The sequence below is a fragment of the Halichondria panicea genome, chromosome 1 (genome assembly GCF_963675165.1).
Source record: "Halichondria panicea chromosome 1, odHalPani1.1, whole genome shotgun sequence".
Lineage (NCBI taxonomy): Eukaryota > Metazoa > Porifera > Demospongiae > Suberitida > Halichondriidae > Halichondria > Halichondria panicea.
In genome coordinates, this window is record NC_087377.1 from 4,316,535 (window position 1) to 4,336,721 (window position 20,187).

At 39.1% G+C, this 20,187-nt stretch overlaps 4 long non-coding RNA genes across 4 annotated transcripts; 3 read left to right on the forward strand and 1 right to left on the reverse strand.

Moving 5' to 3' along the window:
* Positions 1-5,792: 5,792 nt before the first annotated feature.
* LOC135337495 (uncharacterized) lies at positions 5,793-8,783 on the forward strand. Its single transcript, XR_010395151.1, has 5 exons — positions 5,793-7,012; positions 7,626-7,838; positions 7,922-8,044; positions 8,091-8,156; positions 8,457-8,783. It is a non-coding gene; the product is annotated as an uncharacterized LOC135337495 (long non-coding RNA).
* LOC135337670 (uncharacterized) lies at positions 7,858-9,089 on the reverse strand. The gene is made up of 2 exons (XR_010395228.1): positions 8,876-9,089; positions 7,858-8,228 (listed from the first exon to the last, which is right to left on the reverse strand). It is a non-coding gene; the product is annotated as an uncharacterized LOC135337670 (long non-coding RNA).
* Positions 9,090-11,072: 1,983 nt separating this feature from the next.
* Positions 11,073-12,177, forward strand: LOC135337616 (uncharacterized). Its single transcript, XR_010395201.1, has 3 exons — positions 11,073-11,210; positions 11,667-11,757; positions 11,822-12,177. It is a non-coding gene; the product is annotated as an uncharacterized LOC135337616 (long non-coding RNA).
* An 805-nt stretch (positions 12,178-12,982) lies between these two features.
* LOC135337586 (uncharacterized) lies at positions 12,983-14,247 on the forward strand. Its single transcript, XR_010395191.1, has 3 exons — positions 12,983-13,083; positions 13,380-13,513; positions 13,976-14,247. It is a non-coding gene; the product is annotated as an uncharacterized LOC135337586 (long non-coding RNA).
* Positions 14,248-20,187: the final 5,940 nt, after the last annotated feature.

The following is a 20,187-nucleotide window of genomic DNA, read 5'->3' on the forward strand; positions in this document are numbered from 1 at the left end:
TAACCCTATAATTATGTTATATGCTGCATAGTTATGGACACTAACTTGACCCTTTGACCCTAACGTTGAAGGTTACAGTAACCCCAATCTTCTATAGGCTGGAGGTGTGAGAAAAGTTACAACAGGCGGATAACTGGCCACTAACTATATATATATATATATATATATATATGTATATTAATAGTTGAAGTGCATGCAGCCATCCTCACACACTGCACAAACACTTCACTATAGTGGTCATCGTTGACTGCACTTCAAAAGTAACTTCTGCCAACCACCTCACCAACCTGAAATCCTACAATTATACAAGTCAGTGCATGCTTGCAATGCAAGTGTACATTATGTGGTCTCATCACTAAGGCTTTCACAGGAAGTATTTACAGCTAACCGGCTGCTAAAATCACTGTCTCAAACCAAGTTTGTCTTTTCTTAGGTTTTCTTGCAGACACGTGTCTCACGGGAGAAATTAAGGTGTGGGAGATAAATTAGGGTTTGCGAGATATAATTATAGATTAATGTTAGCAAATAATTGACTGTGGCCTTCATGCAGCTGTCTATGTACAGTGTTGTCTAATTATAATCACTTACCTGCATGGTGACCCCACAAGGAGGAGTGCATGGGAGATAATCCTCAAATCCTTTTTCTATAGGAATGTGTTTTGTAAATGGAGGTTTTCAAGAAAATGAAGCCTATATATAGAAACTCTTACATGTACTCATGGATCCTTGCAATTGAGCATATACAGCTATAGCATTCTACACACACACATGCACACTATCGTATGTACCTCGCTTGAGCATTCACATCATGGCATAACATCAGTGGATATAATTTCACTCTCAAATGTGTCCTTGAAGTCTGATGTCTACTCTTCTGGTACCACCAACTTTACCTGACACTATAAATTATTTCCTGAGTTGAAAATAATGCGCTTTGATGTCAAAGACAAACCACCGATTATTATAGGGTGACCACATGCATGCACTAGACAAATTTCACTATAGTGATTAACCATGCGTACATGGTGTCTCTCCCCTCCCCCCCACACACACACACATGTAGGCTCAATACTATTTGTAAGGTGCATGTGCGTGCACTACCGCCCCCTATATATATAGTGATATGGATGGACGAGGACCTACTGAGAGACTTAATTAACTGCTTATATAAACTGCATGGAAATGCTTCACAGCACATGGCAAAAGTGTAGTAGGTAGGAAATATGTTGTCAAGAACAAAATGTCATTTCATGCTCAGGTCTCAAAAGGTCCCTTTGTCCCATGCAGTGCATGCAATAATAATTATTATAATACCATATATACTGGCACTGCATGCTATAGACTATATTATTATAGGAACCATCATGCATAATTATTATGTTTGGGTGCAAAGCTTATAATTATAATTATTGCTATTATAATAATTATTCCTTTGATCTCAGATCAAAAGGCAGTAAGTATTATGTATATTATACTGATACTGTTCATTTACTTTCTTGAATTATACGACTATATAATTATGCAATTTTAAGAAACTAGAATTAATCGATTCAGTTACATTCATTAAACAACTTATAGGATGCGTGCATGGTGATGAACATCTATCTGCATGTTCATTGTATAATTATTATCATTGACAATCAAAACTCAACATGTGTATAATAATTATACACTATACTTTACAACATGCAGTACTCACAAATTGATGTATGGAGCACTCTGGCACTCACACCACACACAGCTAGTACGTGTAGATGTAGTCCAGTTGCCCAATCATCCCAGCCTATAGTCCCGCTGTTTTCTATATGATGGTATAGAGAGCTATTTATATGTCATCAGCGTATATCACTTTTTTATTGATCTATAGTTGGTTAATATAAATCAAAAAAAGTAAGGGGCCTTAGTATGGACCCTTGGGGCACTCCTGATATTCCTGAAAGATGATTTGATTCCGCGCCATCAAGTACCACAGCTTGTGTTCTCTCTGATAGGTAGCTTTGAATCCACCTTATTTTGACACTGTATAAAAGAGATCATTCCAAGCTTTCTGGCTGCATTTTGTGTATTGCACTGTGGTCACCTGTTAGCTTTGATGCACCACCATGCAGGCTTCACTGTGCAATTTGCACTACTGCAGTTTCTCAAACATGCAACAAACAGCCCATACATGATGAATATTTTTGCAAAGAGTGGGTAATGATCGACCATGATTGTTGTTAAAACCGATCTGTGTGTGTACTTGTGTGTGTGTCTGTGTGTGTGTGTTGACAATTATTTTTTAATGTCGCATTCTAAATTTAGCCACTCCCTAGCCTTGATTGTAGCCCATTGGAAAATCAGTGTTTTTAAGCGGCCTGAAATCGAAGCAAGTAGACTCCGTAAAGTTACCTCTAATTAGACGCGACTTTCTAAATATGCGACACCAGGACTTAAATATTATTTTTTCAACCTCCAAACAAAGCGACCTCTGGCTTCATAATTATTAAAAAGTGTCGCTCTAAATCGAAGTCTTACGGTAGTGATAACAAGCCAAACATCGTCCAATCTAACTAGCTAATTATTATCAATAGCAAATCAAGGCTGCACCAATTATTCATTAAATTCTAGTATATGTGCATGTTTGTGCGATTCATTCATCGGACATTAAATTTACCATAATTAGCAATTGGAATATGATCACAAACTTCTTTAGTTAATCAGAGGAACAAATTGACTTACCTCAAATGGAATAGTGTGTGTGTCTGTTAGCCATTGGTTTGGGTTCTCATACTCTCTGATATTTTTCAGAGGCCCTAACTCCTAACAGTAACTTTTGCTTCCTCCAAATTGACCATAATTAGATGTAGATCTAACTAACCACATGATCCACCCATCTAGCCCTATAAGAAGTGCCATTGTTTAGGCCAGTATATTATACTTGCTCTACTGCTCCTCTGAGACCATTAAGGTGCACTCCTCCTCACACACACAATGTATATACATATGCATAAACTGTACAACTAAGAAGAAAAAGATCATCACTGACGCCCGGGATCGAGGGATGAAAGGATGAAATGCATAATCATGTCAATCGTTCCAGACTAGTTATACGCTGCACACTGCATTGAATTCACTTGCATTGATGGCCATTCAACAGAAAATTTCAATCACCATTACAATTCGGATTTCAACCACAAAATTGCTTGGAAATATTAATTCATGAACATTAGAATTGTTACTGATTACAGATAATTATAATTATATAATTACACACAGTCCTATTTTCTATGTTTCTGTTTGAGCAGCGACTTCCTAAGTGCCATTTGCTTTTCTCTGAATGACTTTTTGCTCTTGCCTCGAACTAGTCTCTTTTGTTTCTGCATTATGAATGCTTTCTTCTTGTTTTTGTCTTTGTTGGTGGTACTTGTGAGGATTGAGCTTGTGCCTCTTGGTGCCAAACTTGTTCCTATCCTCTCGACCACTCTGTGGTTGTGTGTGTGTGGGTGGGGTGTTAATGAATATTATATATACATTGTACTAGTTCACTATAGGCTAGAAGCAGAGGAGGTACAACACGCGTGCCTTGATTTAGTAATTTGCCTCTGCAATAATGTTGAGCGTGGGCGGATAATTGAGGCACGTGTTTTGTACCTCCTCTGGGCTAGACGTCTAATCATAGTGTGTGTGTAAACAGTAGTTAATTAGGTTTGCATTTCAAGTGAGGGGAAAAGGGTTATATCTAAAAGGCTATAATTATGTACACGTATACTTTTATACTCTCCAACCGCGCATTCTTATCATACTTCATCTTGACATGATCCAAGTGTCATAATGGCGGCCTCAGGCAGTAGTTCTCCCTCCCCTTCTCTACGCTCCTCCTGCTGAGCTAGCAACTCTGTCAGTTGACGTTTAACGCCACGTCTCGGGGCTAGCTTGAAGGAGAGTTGTTTTTGACGTATCCATGGTGGTGCGAAACTCCTCCTGAGTCAGGATCTGTGTGTGTGTGTAGGAGGGTTATGTGGTATAAGCAATCAATTATTTCGAAGTAGTGAATTCGACGAATTGGTTTCATTGTGGGTGTCTAAAAGAAGAAAATCGTGCTGACTAAGAAAAATAAGACACCTCTCTACAGTACACTCACTCTGGACTGAGCAATGTCAGCAGCACGCTGCAGTCCCTGCTCCTTCACTTCTTTCAACATCTCCTTTGGTGCCTTCACTTCACCACCGCTAAACTGCACCTTCTTCACAGCGCTCCTACCAGAAGATGTTGAAGGTTCGTCTTTATCCTGGAACGGAACGGAACCACCCTCACGGTCCTCCACGTATTGAGGGCTGCGCGGTTCAGATTCTGATTCACTTTCAGACTCCTGTTCCACCCAGTCATCGCTCTCGTCTTAACTGATTCCAGTTCTAGTGTATGCACGCCATTGTCGGAGTCATTGTCGTCCGTTGCTTGTGTGATGGATATCGATCCATTCTCCGTAACTATCATCACCTATGTGTGCGTGTGTGTGTGTGTGTGTGTGTGTGTGTGTGTGTGCAGCACTGAGAGGTAGTACATGTAAAATATCCACAAATACGAATGTCAATAAGCACATAATAATTATCTAACATGTACAGTGGCCGAAATTAATATAATTCAATTAAGCACATAGCACATGCAAGACTACACGTAACATGTGGTAGACTATACAGAGTTGCTTTGTATTATTTGGGCCGTACATGTTGGTACTCACTGTCGTCTTGGATACTCTCTCCTTCATCGTCGTTGCTAGCCTGGTCTGAGTTCAGATCCACCAAATCTGTTCCGGGTATGATCTCAGCCGCTCTTACTTTACCGCAGTCCTTGGAGACAGTTGCGGACTGAGACTGAGTGGGTTTGCCCTGTATCAGATAATGAGGGGAAGAGATATTAAAAGGAGCTTATCAATAACATTTTATTTGGTGACCATAACAAAATTTAAACCCCAGAGTGCTTTAGATAACATACATAATTATTGATCCAGCATGTCAGTATCGTATAGCGAGTAATTTTCGTAGAGTAAAATATTGTGGGAAAGCTGACTTCCATGAAAACGTACGTGGTTTACCAGAACGCATGCAATGCAATGCAGTGCAGGCCATGAAATTTTTGCACACGAAAATCAGCGCGTTTGAGTTGAACAAAAATTTTTTACCCCACGAAAATTACACCATGATTATGCCTCGGTGCGCATGCGCAAGCGAGGTATACGGTAATGTGTTTGTATGTCTGTGTGTGTGTGTGTGTGTCTGTGTAGACTGCTACAGCTGCTCAAGTGAATCAAGTGCAAGTAAGAGTTTATATAGGCTTCTAGTCATGTTTACTTGGATTTTAATTCGTGGATTTGCAAAATAATGCTTCGTTCTCGAGTTATGCCTAGTTTTGCTTACTTGGAATGCCATTGCAGCCTTTTCAGAAGAGCACGTAGCCAAATTTGTTTACCGAGTGTTACTACTCTACTTAGTAGTTAGCTCTGCACTAGAACGCCAGCTATTGGTAGCTTACGAAGAGAGCTGCAAGGCTCTGCTGATGGCAGCCATTAATTTTAGACTTGAACTTTTGGCATCAATCGTTTTTAACAACAATCATGGTCGATCATTACCCACTCTTTAAGTTTGCATGCAGCAAAATCAAAAATGTTCATCAGTATAAAAGCTATTATTAGCTTTTTGTTATGTAGCTTTGGCATCTCCACCGAGGCATCAGCACCTGCGGTGCTTTCATTATAATGGTAGTCCAATTTAATGCATGTATAACGGGAACTTCATCTAGATACCCCCCCCCACACACACACACTGTTAAAAATGGGTAGTTACAATAGCACCCAAAGTGCTATGCCAACACTCACCTAATGGTGCTATCACAACACTAAGAGTGCAGTCGTAACTGCTACGTGTTACTAGAACAATAAAGGGTGCTATTATACACTTAAAAGTGCTTGTGGAACATTTTAAACAGTGTTGTGCATGCACTTACCTAGTTGTTAAAATCATATTACTCTAACTATACACCAGATGGTGTTACTCAAATAAGAATTGTGTGATTGTAGCACTATACATGGTGCAATGTAAGCACCTCTACAAATCACCTGCATGCAAATCAAGGCCAGTCTATAATGATTCATGTAGTTGCATGTGTAAATAAATAGTTGCTTATATAGTAACAAACCCGTTCCATTAAAATAGTTGAATCTGGTATAATTATTATACCTTTGTATTCAAGCATGCAAGTAGATTATAATTATAGTCACCTTATTTATTATACTTATTCAGTATAAATTCTAATCACATGCGTAATTATGTATACAGGGGTGAAGCAGCACACTTGTACTGATGACGAAACAATCGGCCCTGTGAGGAACTTTCCAAGAAAAAATTAGTGCACTTTTCAAGTGTACCGGCAATATTTTAGCTATTCAGTATTTATAACTTATGTGATGAACCAGTACTAGTTATCATTATTAGTTACTGTAACTATGTGTTTGAAGTTGCAACATCTATTGAGGACTAGACTATGTGCATGTCACGCTAATGGACAAATTAATGCCCAACAATAATTATTAACAATTCAATCGTCTGAAAAATCATACATCCTGTATTTAGCAAAGTAGCTGGCTTATAGTGTGTTCTTTCTACTCGTACAGTTGCCCTGCAAATTTAACTCTTACTTTGCTCCCACCCCTCCCCTCTTCCATGCAAGGGCATACACTGATGATATGATCATAATTAATTGATGCCGGAGCACAGACTCAAATGCGTGGTGGGTAGCCAAGACTACATAAACAAAACAAAATCGTGGGTGGTAGACGTGCAGCACTGATCTCACGTGAACCTTGTGATAGACAGCTGCCTGCATGAGAGTCTCTGCACACAGCTGCGTGCACCTTAACTGTACGAAGGCGCCAGGCCGGCCTACTCTAGCTCTGTACTGTGCTCTGGTACTACATGGACTAAGTTGCTAGATGTACTACACTGCAAGATGGCACACTGCTTTGACTCGGAACTATAGAGTAAGTTGCTGCAAAACCATTGTTGTGCTAAAAAGCTTGACATAGACAGACTGCAAGTCTACTACTCACTACTATAATTGTAACTATATAATAATTCTTGTTGGGCTTTGTGGGCAGCTGTCCGTCAGTCTGATATGTTGGGCTTTGTGGGCAGCTGTCCGTCAGTCTGATATGTTGGGCTTTGTGGGCAGCTGTCCGTCAGTCTGATATGTTGGGCTTTGTGGGCAGCTGTCCGTCAGTCTGATATGTTGGGCTTTGTGGGCAGCTGTCCGTCAGTCTGATATGCTGGGCTTTGTGGGCAGCTGTCCGTCAGTCTGATATGTTGGGCTTTGTGGGCAGCTGTCCGTCAGTCTGATATGTTGGGCTTTGTGGGCACTTGTCTGTCAGTCTGATATGTTGGGCTTTGTGGGCACGTGTCCGTCAGTTAGATGTATGTTGAGCGTTAGGAACACTTTCCTGTCAGACTGGTTTTTCGCACGTATCTACATTTGCATACAAATCATCATAATTATAATTTTTGTCTTCCAATTATAATTTCCAATGACAACAAGATAATGGTTGTTTCTTACAAAATTATCGCATCGTAAGAGCTATAGGTACTCTTTTCATGCAGGGTTCATGGAGTCGAGCTATTTAAACAAGGTTAAAGAATATGCGTCGCAAATTGAGATTCAACATCTGTCCAAAGATAAACCACTGCTCTTTAAAAGGAATAGTCCAAAAACAAAGCGTAACAAAGGTGCTATCAGGAGTGATATGATCGACCAGCAGTTACAGATGTGCGTATATACTTACCTTCTATCCACCACTGACCAATTATGTCTATGTAAGTTCACTATTAATCATTATTGTGTTCAAGCATATAGCTGTAAATGTTTGCAGTAGTAATAGAATTTTTTGAAATTACAGGAAAAGATACCTATAGATTTACTTTTGAGGAAAATTGGAAAGAATTCGAACAAAGGAGAACAATGTTAAGCTACAGGAGCTGGTTGAAGACTATGCAGTCACTGGTGCAGTCACAATCTAATGGTAAATACAAACCCATATCTTCAAACATACATTTTTTTTTATTCAGTTCTGAAGATAATACTGTAAGAAGAAGGATGCAGTACAAATGATATTTGTCAAGCTGCTGCTCCACGTATGTAATGCATAAACAGTTACAAATACTTGATACTTGAGAACAGATTCTTCTGTTGCCCTTGAATTCATCCTGTGTGGGGGGGTATATGCTTATTATAACGAGAATAACCCTGTCATCATACATAATTATATAATTATACACAGTAATGCATGCACACTGGGTATTTGGAAGAGGTGACAACAGTTGTTAAAGTGTTAGGCTTTCGGCTTATTTGAATAATTGTCTCCTACTCACTTATATCACTGCCTACTGTTTTTGTGAGCCCCATCCTTATCCCATCATAATATATACATGCAGGTGGATGACATGCAACGTTCGTTCAAGGTAGAAAAAGTGCTATTGAATCTGGATCAATGAACTACTTCGTCATCGTAGAGAAAGAAGTGTATGAAGTAGATTCATTCTATGAAACTCTTGTACTATGTTTTTGACATTTTAGTACCCACGTGCATGTCTGCATGGCACCCTTTTATTTTTTATTTTTAAGGTCCCGAACTGCCTAAGTGTATTGTGGTCGTAGTTATTAAACACTTTATGAGGTTATAGGTATACATATCTTCATACTTTTATTGTATGCTATCGTGATGCATATCATTATACACATGCTATAATTATGTTACGTCATTTAAGTCAAGTGCATGAGCTTATCGAGAAGTGCAATAAGCATGCATGCAATATTTTATGCTTTGCATAAAGAGTAGCAATGACAACTGTACCTGTAGTAACAGCAGCACCCATCCCCAGTGCTTTAATAACACCATTGTAGGTGTAGTTGTAAAAGTTACACACAGTTTGGAGTTGCAGTAACTCCAAGAAAGTGCAAGTACAGCACATTTTCATGCTGTTACAACTCCAAAATGAGTGTTTTAATAACACTAAAATCTGGTGCTGTAATAACTCCATATATGAGTGCCATATTTGGTACAATGGTTTTACCCCACTTTTGGGTGTTACAATAGCACCACATTTTTAACAGTGCACGCACGCACGCACGCACACACACACACACACATACGCACACGCACACGCACACCCACCCACACACACACACACACACACACACACACACACACATTCAACCTAAATACCGCTCCCCTATACACACGCACTTTGCATGTTAAGAGAGTGTCTAAATGCCAGGTATATAGACATTTTTGACAGCATTGCCAATAGATTTCCAGCCATGAGCCTATAGAAATAACCAACCTTGATAGTTGTTCTGTTTTCCTCCTGCGTGACGATCTTCCTCATGCCGAGCAACGTTTAACTCGTCCTATAGGTGCATGGTTGGGAGTAACAAAATTATGATTACAATTATAGCAGCAAAGAAAGTATTTTCCAGCTATTAAAAAATTGAAGTGCATGTCCATAATTATGTAGGAGAATTATGAGTACAGTGGAGCCCCTCTTAACGGCCACCCTTAAAGAAAGGCCAACTGTGATATAAAAGTCAAGTACCAATTGAAATTACAACCCCTCAACAAACGTCACCTCTGCATGCATGTATATATATATAGCGGCCAATTCCTATAAAGCGGTTCCACTGAATGTATCTCTGGACCCAATCATTGCACTACTTATAGTGTCACTCTGAATATCGTATCAGTCTATAAGCTCTAACCTATATACCAGCCGGGTAATAATAATTATATCAGATCGAGTTACTGTCAGCTGCAGTTAAAACAATTACTACCTATAGGTATCGTAAGTATCGACTGATTGAGTATATTGTACATTGTTGCAAAAGTATAGCTTCAAGTAAAAACACACTTACATCCTTCCCACCCTCACACACCGCCCCTTCATTTCTACTGGACTCCGCTCCCTTATCATCCACTTACTTGTCTCCGTTCACAGTCTTAGCGTCATTCCTAGAGTGTGCAGAGCCTCCAAGTATATGGTTTTTTCCGTATTTATATGGATTTCTGTCTTCTAATACGGTTATACAGAATTAACTGCAAAAATACGGATATACATGTAGATCTATACAAGACTAGAAGTGACTTTTTGTCAGCTTACAGAATAAGTTAACTATATAGTTGACAGCGAAGGATCTAGTAGCATCCCTACAGCTGTAGTAGCTCTATGCCCTATGCTGGTAGTGAGTCTGATACTGAAAGACAGCTATAAATTTATCTTGATCTTGTAAACATGTCTATGCATGGTAAAACCAAGTCTCACTTGCCACGCCCCTTTATTAAAGGGGTGTGGCAATTACAACGCCACTAAACAGCATTTCATCTCATTTCCTGTGTTTTATACTCATTAAATACGGAAAAATGAGCTGATTAATACTGAAAAGAAAAGTTTCTACTTGGAAGCTCTGCATGAGTGTGCATGTGTGTGTGTCCATGGGAGGGAGGGAGTGTGTGTGTGGTGTACGTATATAAGTTTATACCCTCGAAATATACCTAATAATTATATACAATTTCAAGGTTATAATAAGCTGAAAATAGTAGCTAGTCAAGAACACATGCACCATGCATGCATGCTTGGACAAGCCACAACATTTCCACCCACTTCATTATACTGTATAGATACTATAGAGATTGTGTCTTACCAAATTTATTCTTCTCAAACATTTTAACCCAGTGACATCCGTGCTGCTATGGGACTGCTGTTTGCAAGCATGGTGTACATAAATGACTGGAGGCCCTGCATGTGTGTGTGTGAGTGTGTGTGTGTGTGTGTGTGTGTGTGTGTGTGTGAGTACAGCTGTAAAGCTTTGTGGGACATCATTATAGTATCACAAAACCCTGGAATGTAAAGATATAGTACATAACCCACTAGAGACCCTGCATGTGCGTTAGGAAGGGACTTTTAGTGGAAGCTTTAATTGTGGGATATCACCAATAATAGTATTCATACTGTCAAACCCTGGCATGTACATGTAAACAGGTAGAGATCGTATTCGATAATGCGCCGCCCCCGGCCGCCACGTGGTACGAGAACGTGGTCTAGACTGTTCTAGAAAAAAAGAGTTAATATTATATGCTTTGCAGAATCGTACATGAATTTCGTGGTCGTGGTGAGGATCTTATGCAAGATAAGGTATACCAGGATACCTATCAGTCCTCCCTGTATCAGTCGATCCTAATTTATATACTGTATTACTAGAATATTTTGCGGGTGAAAACCTTTGCGAATGAGCCAACTCAGCAGAAAAATTGACCCTTTAATGTGCAATCTAACTGTTACGTTCTGGCAAGGATCGTGTGTAATTATCAGTGCTACCAGTACTAATTTTGGGATTTTATTTTGCGTAACGTTCGCATAATTGATGCTCGCAAAACATTCTAGTAATACGGTATATATAATTATGTTACGTCTTCTGATTGAGTAGCTCAACTTGTGTCATCATACAACTTAACAAAACCTTCAAAGTACCCAGTCAGAGCATTACGGCATCCATCCATGCATGTCTTACTTTTAGTCCTCTAGTGTTATTGATTATGTATACTCAATATTATGGCACACGTATAATTATTGCATTGGTTAAAAGAGCAGCTGCCTACAGAAGTGAAGTCGATCACGTCAGTAAGTCAGTAATTCGTGTAGTCCGAAGGAACGAAGATGGAGTCCATTGAAAATATTTTTGGTGAGCACAAGTTACACAACACATAATGTATTGAGTTCATCATCCTCTTCCCTCTGTATAACAGGGCAATACACACGCTTCATTTGTGGCACTGTTGCTGCAGTGGTACTGGTGCCGATGAGTCTGGTCGTGGTGTTCATTTTATGCAGACAGAATCACAAGCTGCCACTACAGGCAATTGACAGTGGGGAAAGCTCTGAGATGGTGTGCTCTCGTGATTGTTATGATACTCCATAACAACCACGAAAACAGAACCACCTAATGCCGACATTTATTGCTTATTAATTGTTTCCATCTTCATTTACATCATTAACCACCATCTGATTCACTTCATTTTAGCTCAATATCAAATATTTATCTTGTGTGCCTGTTCCCTGTACAATTTAATCGATATTGATCATTAAACCTGATAGGTGGTATACTATAAAAGGATCGTCAAAGGTGAAATCGCCATAACATCACTACTGCACATTGTCTTATTAGTGCATGCACACTATGTAAGAGTAAGATCGACCACGAAAGACGTTCAGGTTCACTTCAAAGGAAAACTTGTAATTATGTACATGCATGCATGCATACACTCCCAAGATTATCTGCATATCCATCTATGACCTCGAGCTATGACAACCGGCCATGTCATGCAGCATTATCAGATACAAACAGGTCTTCTTTAAACACATGCAATTATAGCGTATATACCCACAAACAGAGATTGCTTGTGGTGTGAAAAACACAATTCTTCACGTATAGCTAGCTAGCCAATATACGTTGTTGTGACAATAGAGGCACTAAATTAAATACTGAGTATGATTATCGTGTCGTAATCTCAATGCTTGTCATGATACATATATAGGTAATAAATAAAATATGTACATGCTACGCAGGTTGAGTCAACCCCAGAGAGAAAGAGAGAGAGAGTTTAACACACATATATATATACACAGACTGAGTTAACCATGCATGGACTGTGTTCTTTTGCTGGCAATTATGCTCTGTGCTTATACGTATACGAGCACCTTAAACTAATGAAACGCACACACAGAACCATTGAACATATAGTGCATGAAAAGCTATATTCTTGAACCACATTCTATGATGTGAAAAATCCTCGGGTATCTAGAATCGAATTATTACAATGTTTTGCGAGTATCAAACATACAAGTACACATTCACTTGATCATTAAACTGATAAGAGGTGGTACTATATACAAGGATCGTCAAAGGTGAAATTGCTATAACATCACTACCACATTGTCTTATTAGTGCACACTATCAAGAGTAAGATCGACCACGAAAGACATTCAGGTTCACTTCAAAGGAAAACTTGTAAGAGACACATGTATGTACATGCACGATATACTCCCGAGACTATCTGTATATCCATCTATATGACCTCAAGCTATGAAAACTATGACAGCATCAGTTCAATTGCAATTAGCGCATACCCACAAACAGAGATTGCTTGTTGTGTAAAAAACACGATTCTTCACGTATAGCTAGCTAGCCAACACACGTTATTGTGATAATAGAGGCACTAAATTAAATACTGAGCATATCGTAGCATAATCTCAATGCTTGTCATGATACATAGGAAGTAAATAAAATACGTACATCCTACGCAGGTTGAGCCAAGACACCAGAGAGAGAGAGAGAGAGAGAGAGAGAGAGAGAGAGAGAGAGAGCGAGCGCTAAACACATACACAGACTGAGTCAACTATGGACTGTGTTCTTTTGCTGGCAATTATGCTCTGTGCTTGTACGTACAAGCACCTTAAGCTAGCGAAATGCACACACAGAACCATTGTATGCTACTAAATAGTCAGCATGAAAAGCTATACCTGAACACACATTAGTATACGTATATCTTTGCATTGGATGTGAAAAATCCTATAGAAAGTAGCTAAATCGATATCGAGTTACTACAATGTTTTGCAAGTAACAAACATAATGCGAACTTTAATTACAAGTGCCATTGGCTTATTAGTAAAATAAGATCGCAAAACGTAAATCGCAAAGTGTTACATTTTATAAGGCTCATTCGCAAACGTTTTTTCGCTTGCAAAAACCTTGTTGTAACACGATACATGGTTGGGTAAGGTTTATATTGTAGCCTATGCACATTACTATATGGACAGCTATAATTATGTACAACAGTATACTTATACATTCTCTCACATAGCAGTAACCGTGTACTTCCAATATTTAAAAACCTTTGCAGCGTTTTCAACGCTCTTTCTGTATGTCCTGTATAAAGTACTCGACAAAGTGTTGACTGACAACAACTGTACATTCCCCTTGTGCCCATGCTACCAACCTCCTGATGATCATCACGATGATGACTCTAACACGGCCTACCAAACAGGGCCTTACAGACAAGCCAAAGAGAAGCCTGACTGATAGTACAATACAATGCAAAGGCAAAAGCAAAACTGCTAAACAATTATACAGGGAAACGATTGCGTGTAATTATAAGCTGCACTAATAAAAGATTGAAAGTAACTTATTATAGTGTACGCATACCTGCCATCCATTTGTCATGATCTGATACAGGGAATACTTTCATAATTATTATAGAGTAAGAAACAGTTTAAAATCTGAATTTCACAAGCAACAAAACAAGCTTCCTGGTACTTAAACCATACTATTATAAACTATTATGCCATCAAGTCGATTCCTTTCATGGAGTCAACATATACTACACATTTCTTCCTATTCACTTCCTTTGTTCGCTTGAATGATCTGATATACAGATCTAGATATGCCATTCAAGGTACATTAGGCTCAGTATACACTTTGTTATCATGCTTATACGTCACGAATCATATGCACCAATTCAATTGAGATATACATGTAATTATGACACGAGCGTCTCAAATTAGGCTAAAAGAAAATGATGTGCACAATGAATTATTATGATGTGCTGAATCAGCAGGCATGGATCTACTTAGACCATGTGTACACAGCTTATAACTGTAGAGTATAATTATAAGCATGCCGGATCAGAAGATGAACTCTTCAACGGTTAATATAATTATGCTGACTGTGCGTGTGTGTCAAACTATATAGAGTCTAGTATGTCAAAGGGACCTGTGTATGATGGAGAAGGCAGTTACTATATACAGCACCATGCATGTGACGTGGCCTGCTCATTCAGTAATTGCTAAACGTGCAGTACAAGACTTATTCACTACAATACGTGAAAGTTACTTGCTAGTTTAGCCTTTTATAGCCTAGCCTAACCACGTCGTACCTCCTCTGGCAACAAGTGGGTCATGTGTGAGATCACCATACACATGTACGCATAAAGTTGAATTTCGTCAGAGCTCTGATAAACAGGCTGTGCATGCATTGCAATTGGGATTGAGAAACCATAATAATCTACACATAACTAAGTTACTCACTTACTCAGAGTTATGTCCATCGACATTATTCGTACAATCCACGAATCAAGTTGGCTGTCGGGTATACATATAGCTAGAGGGCTAAATTACTTCTCTTAAGCCGCCCCTAAAACTGAGTGCACCCACTTTGTGGGTTGATACAAAGCCATATAAGGGTATGTGTATGGTCATTTATTGTTACATGAGGTCACTATAATATTATAGGATGCAGTGCATATGGCAAAGAGGGTCACAATAATAATTATACGTGACTTCAAATCAATGGCTTAATTATACGATGGATGAATCAATTAACACACCATACTGTTATGCAACTATAAAATCTTTGCAGTGTTTACAGATGGCTCCAGGGTTTCATTTCAGAAATTATTAGTGTCTGGCATAACAAAGTGTCCATGATCTCCAAAAACCAGGGAAAACCCCATGCACAGATCCCCCTCACAGCTAAAATCCTGTATGAAAGCTAGCTATAGCTATATAGCTATGCTACAATAATTATAGGCTGTGATTATGATTTTGTAAGTTAGCTAAAAGCTGTATGACATTATTACATGCGTGTATATAGAACTCATGTGTTCTAATAATACTATGATTGTCATAATATACTCACTTCACTGGGTACATGTCATCCGTTTGGTCTCACTCATGCAGTTCTTCCACATGATGTATAATGAACAGAAATTTAAATCATTATTTAAACTGCTTCTACTGACTATGACTGAGCAACTGATTAGCCAACTAAATAAACCCATAGAGAACATGTATGGCTTCCTATATAAGGCATCGGTGCCAACTTCCCCAGCCAAATTCCAGGGACAAAACATGCCTGCTACCGAAGGAGGCAACTTTTGGGAAATTCACAATAATTTAGGCACATAACTCTGATTTTTTCAGTGCAAGGCAACAATTCATACCTTCTTCCATGTTTTTCATACAAAAAAATGTGAAATGTTGTGGGATGCTTCAGGCTCAGCTCTGATGTGGCTTCACTAGCTCACTGACATGCCATAACAATAATGACTCATCAGTTAGACACTGTTTTGGAGATGTCTATGGGATTTAAAAGCCCAAATGCACTGATTTAGTATCCCGAGCATAAGAAGCCCTCAGCCACTAAAGTGGCTGAGGGCTTCTAAATCACATGGACACCAACAAAACAGTGTCTAACTCATTCAATTACTAGTGTGCATGCCCAAACCTTGCCCTCGATGCTTGACTACGTATACAATACAATTACTTGGCAATAGAATACTAGGTATACTAAGTAAGTTGCAGGTATACTAAGTCCCATAGTATACCTGCTCTGAGGCACTTTTCCCATGTACTTCCCATGTAGATCTTATCAGTGTCTAAGTAAAGTTAGCCCCACCCACTTATTGGCTGATCAAGGTAGCTAGCTTCAAGTTTTCTTGTTTCTGTTCATTGTTTTAACAAGGGACAGGGGTGCTAATTTTGGGACTGTCCCGGCCAATTCAGGACAGTTGGCACCTATATATGCTAATTAAGGGATTCACTTCGTGGTCAAAATTAAATTACCAGTAGCCAGATCCTCTATTGTGCACTTGAATGCTCAGCCATTTGTTCATGCATGCACACAGGCTCAACTGAGGAAGAGTATATCCAACTCTGCAACAGATGTATTTGGAAAGTAACGTGACTTTCGATCCTCTGAAACGCGCAATCGATAATTTTAATGACGATTTGGATTATTGCTGCCTCGAGGCAAGCAGAGGTTCCGGGCACTCGGATTGGTGAGTTATTACCAGCAGGAAGTCACGTCGCTCTCCAAATATATTTTGATGCAAGGTAATGCTTAGTTCGACGCTCTCTCTCTTTTTATGGATTCTTGATCAAGGATATAATTATACTAAAAGGAAGCAATTAAGTTGAAGTGCATGCAGTCTATACTGTTAATTGTAGCTGAACTATATTATGCAGGGCCACACGAAGAGATATTTTAAAAAAGGTTACTAAAAGCTCACAAGAGGCTGTTTTCCTTGGCTCTGTCAGCCACTTTAAGTACATATTAAGTGTCCTATAATTGAACAGCTCAGCACAATAATTGCATTCATGACAGTATCTAATCTACCACAGAATCCAATATCAACATTGACAAATTGATAGCACGCTCCCTCCCTAGCGTGTTGTGTACATTTACAATAATTTGACCAGTAAAGGGATAAATACTAAAATAAAATGCCTCAGCACTTTTCTCTGCAACCAAAAAACGTGCAAGGCTCATTCTCCTATAAGGATGCTAGTCTCATGAATCCGCCGCCCTTCTTTTGGGAAGACCGTCTGAGCACTCTTTACATGAACTCATGGGTCACCAACGTGACCAATGAGATTGCTCACAAGTATCAGGTGACTTGATTGGTTTTGAATCTAATAAATACATCCCTTCTGAAGAGTCGGGACTTTGTGCATGTATTAGCTCTAGAATACCATGGTTATCCAAGTAGTAAGAAACCATGAATAGGAGGCAGCAAATAATGAAACTTTACATGCGGTTGCATGAGCAGCAATTAAGCAGTGTGGCTGACAGAGATAGCGGATGTGGTTATATTTTTGTGGTTTTGTTAGCTTGTACATGCAGTGACCGCAATACATTCAATTGTGCTATGACTTCAAGTGAAGAGTGCTCAGACGTTCCTCCCTATGAGGTGCGACTGATTTATGAGACTATATAAGGATGCATGGCTTAGATAAGTCCTTCAATTCTACGTCACCATGCATAGATGGCTTCATTTTTATTTATTATATTTTTGCTTTTGCAGTACATTTGTAGTGAGTTTGAACTGGAATATTTTGTGCCAAGCCATTGTTGGTCCATGCCAATGTTATAGCAAAAGTTTATGCCCTTGAAATTATACCCAATATACGATATCGAGCTTATAATAAGCGCTATATATAGACCACACCATGCATGCATGGATAGAGGCACAACATTTCCACTTATATAATTGAGCCTGTACAGATACGATAGAGATTGTCTCTTACCCAATTAATATTCTTCTTGCACATTTCAACCTAGTGACATCCGTGCTGCTATGGGACTGCTATCTGCCAGCATGGTGTACATGAACGACCGGAGGCCCTGCATGTGAGAGAGACAGTGACTTTTAGTAGTAGCTTTGTGGGATATCATTATAGTATCACAAAACCCTGGAATGTAAAGATATAGTACATAACCCACTAGAGACCCTGCATGTGCGTTAGTTTAGTGGAAGCTTTATAATTGTGGGATATCACCAATAATAATCATACTGTCAAATCAGGTAGAGATCGGCATTCGATAATGCGCCGCCCCCGGCCGCCACGTGGTACGAGAACGTGGTCTGCATGGATTGTTCTAGAAGAAAACAGTTAAAGACCAAAACATTATAGGCTACGCAGAATCGTGCATGAATTCGTGGTCGTGGTGAGGATCTCATGCAAGATAAGGTATACCAGGATACCTATCATGTCAGTCCTCCCTGTATCAGTCGATCCTCATTTACTGTACGTATTACTAGAATATTTTGCGGGTCAAAAACTTTTACGAATAAGCCAACTCAGCAGAAAAATCGACCCTTTACGATCTAACCATTGCATTCTAGCAAAGATCGTGTGCAATTTCCAGTACTAATTTTGGGATTTTATTTTGTATTTCTTACTAGAATGCTCGCAAAACATTCTATAGTAAGTAATACGGTATAATAAATAATTATATTACGTCTTCTGATCGAGTAGCTCAACTTGTATCATCATACAACATAACAAAAACCTTCAAAGTACCCAGTCAGAGCATTACAGCATCCATCTATGCATGTCTTACTTTTAGTCCTCTAGTTTTATTGATTATGTATACTGAATAAATGATGGCACACGTATAATTATTGCATTGGTTATAAGAGCAGCTGCATGCCTACAGAAGTGAAGTCAGTCACGTCAGTAAGTCAGTAATTTGTACAGTCCGAAGGAACAAAGATGGAGTCCATTGAAAATACGTTTGGTGAGCACAAGTTAGACAACACATAATGTATTGAGTTCATCCCTCTTCCCTCTGTATAACAGGGCAATATACACGCTTCATTTGTGGCACTGTTGCTGCAGTGGTACTGGTACTGATGAGCCTGGTCGTACTGTTCATTTTCTGTAGACAGAATCAGAGGCTGCCACTACAGGCAATTGACAATGGGGAAAGCTCTGAGATGGTGTGTTCTCGTGATTGTTACGACACTCCATAAGAATCACGAGCAGTAATGAAAACAGACCCACCTAACGCCGACATTGATTACTTATTGTTTCCATTTACTTGTCATCATTAACCACCATCTGATTCGGTTCATTTTAGCTCAATATCAAATATTTATCTTGTGTGCCTGTTCCCAGCACAATTTATCGATTCATCATTAAACTGATAGAGGTGGTACTGTATTACAAGGATTGCCAAAGGTAAAATTGCATAGCATCAAAGTGTTACATTTTATGAGGCTCATCTGCAAACGTTTTTTTCGCTTGCAAAACCTTGTAGTAACACGATACACGGTTGGGCAAGGTTTATTGTAGCCTATGCACGTCACTATTATTATATGGACAGCTATATGCACAACAGTATAATTCTCTCACATAGCAGTAACTGTGTACTTCCAATATTAAAAAACCTTTGCAGCGTTTGCATAATTATGGTCAGATGCGAGGAAGCAAGAGTTAGTTAAGTGCTCGACAAAGTGTTGACCGACAACAACTGTACATTCCCTCTGTGTCCATGCTACCAACCTCCCGATGATCATCACGATGATGACTCTAACACGGCCTACTAAATAGGGCCTTACAGACAAGCCAAAGAGAAGCCTGACTGATAGTACAATACAATGCAAAGGCAAAAGCAAAACTGCTAAACAATTATACAGGGAAATGATTGCGTGTAATTATAAGCTGCGCTAGTAATAAAAGATTGAAAGTAACACGCATACCTGCCATCCATTTGTCATGATCTGATACAGGGAACACTCATAATTATTATAGAGTAAGAAACAAATTTAAA